Here is a 2,062-nt window from a genome sequence, read left to right as displayed (position 1 = left end):
TGAGAGGAATAATGGGTGTGAGGAACAAACATGGAAGTAGAAATGACCATAGCCTACCTAGTGAAATGTGATGCTACTAACCCACTTGGAACAAAAACTGTTTATTAGAGAATAGTCCAAGTAATGTTGGATGAGGTGAAGTCTAACCTGATTATAGAGGTTCATGAAAGTCAGATTGAAGATTTGTTCTTGACATAGAAGTCATTAGGGAACCATTATAGGGTCTGGAGGAGGAAAAGTGCTGTCATTGTAAATCCAGAATGAGGATCATGAAACAAATGCCAGATCTATGACTTACAGTAATTGCATGTAATCCTCCCTGTCAGTGATCTCTAAACTAAAAGCTTTCAGAACCATATTTATAAGTATCCAGGGTAAAGACTACATTGGTGCCTACCAGTTATTAAAAAAAAAAACAAAAAACCTCTTCTGCAATAGAAAGAGGGAGACTACATAGAGAGATAGCCAGGTCTAAAGTCAAAAGGACTCACCTTTCTGAGTTCAAATCTGACCCCAGATACTTAATAGCTGTCTGACCCTGGGTAATTTACCTATCCCTATTCCCTTTGGCTTCCTCACATTTAAAATGAACCAGAGAAAGAAATGGGAAACCACTTTAGGATCTGTGCCAAGAAAATCCCAAATGGGGTCACAAAAATTGGACATGACTAAAAATGACTGAACACAACAACTATAACAAAAGCAGTAGAAAGATCATTGATAATGTAATCCTAACTCTGACATTATGTGATTTGGGGAAAGACACTTTTTATGGGTCTCGGTTTTTCTTTATCTATAAAATGAAGGGGGTTGGAATAGATTACCTTCAAGATATCTTTCAATTCTAAATCTATGACTATTCTTGGAATACATCCTCCCTCTTCTAAACTTTAATTCCTTGAAGGAAAGAAACATATCTTTATATGGATTTAGTATACCTCAAAATATCCATTGGGTATTGAATTATGATGAACAAAATGAATGTTGAGGGCAATTCAATCTTGCGATTTTGAAAAAAAAACCCTAAATTTAATTTTGTTAATAGCATACTTGGGAAGTAGTAAAAGATTGTCACTATTACTTAGATCATTATTATTACTCTATTTTTCTGAATCTATTTTTATGTAGCCTGATTTAGATTGTAAGTACACAGCAAACTGAAGAAGTTTTTGTCATTCCCAGAACTTTTCAGACATATATAATTGTTTTGCTACTTAGCTTAGTTAGTTAGCAAAGAGTGCTCAGGAGGCCAGGAACATTAAAACAATCCCACGGGTTGATCAGTGAGCTAAATGCTTGTCTCATGATTAAGGGGCTGAAATTCTAAGCCTTGTCATTCATTTCACAACTGTGTGGCTGTGCACATAAAGAGAACTAGGCCAAATAATATGGTTGGTTTAAGGTAAATCCATGATCACAACTAGGATTACAACTCCCAGTGTATGATTTACTAATGACTGGACGATCACTCACCCTCTTCCTAAAGAAAGAATGATATAATTACACTTGATTATGATGGTTTCCGATAGTCTCACGAGCACTAGTTAAAGTGCCATCTTTTTACAATGACTTTGGAACAGAATTAGCTTAATATTTACTTCAAATGTATTATGATTTTAGGTTGAATTTTGGAGAAAAGGATTATTTTATGTCATGGTAAACTCACCTAACTCTAGGAAGATTCATTGTAAAACTTAATAGAGCTATGTGTGTGCATATGCAAATATATGTGTGTTTCTGTGTCTTTATCTTATAAAGTATTACTCCATATTGTCAGAAGAGGGAGCTTTTAGACAGCAAAACAAAGCAAAAATTATTACAAAAACAAGAATAGAATATCCTGTTTCAGGTGCACACAAAGGATGAATATAAAAAGTAAAGTTGAAAAGTGATAAACTTTTTTTTGCATCATAGCTAAAAAAAGCTATTTTTTTCTTTCACTAATTAATTTAACTACAGATAGTTCTTGATTCTGAGAATAGGCAATCCTTGACTTCACTTCAACCACTGAATTCAAGCTCTTTCAATTTGACCTTTACAAAGATTCCTGACAAACAGGAGA

The sequence above is a fragment of the Dromiciops gliroides genome, chromosome 1 (genome assembly GCF_019393635.1).
Source record: "Dromiciops gliroides isolate mDroGli1 chromosome 1, mDroGli1.pri, whole genome shotgun sequence".
Classification (NCBI taxonomy): Eukaryota; Metazoa; Chordata; class Mammalia; order Microbiotheria; family Microbiotheriidae; genus Dromiciops; species Dromiciops gliroides.
Note: the sequence above shows the minus strand (reverse complement) of the source record.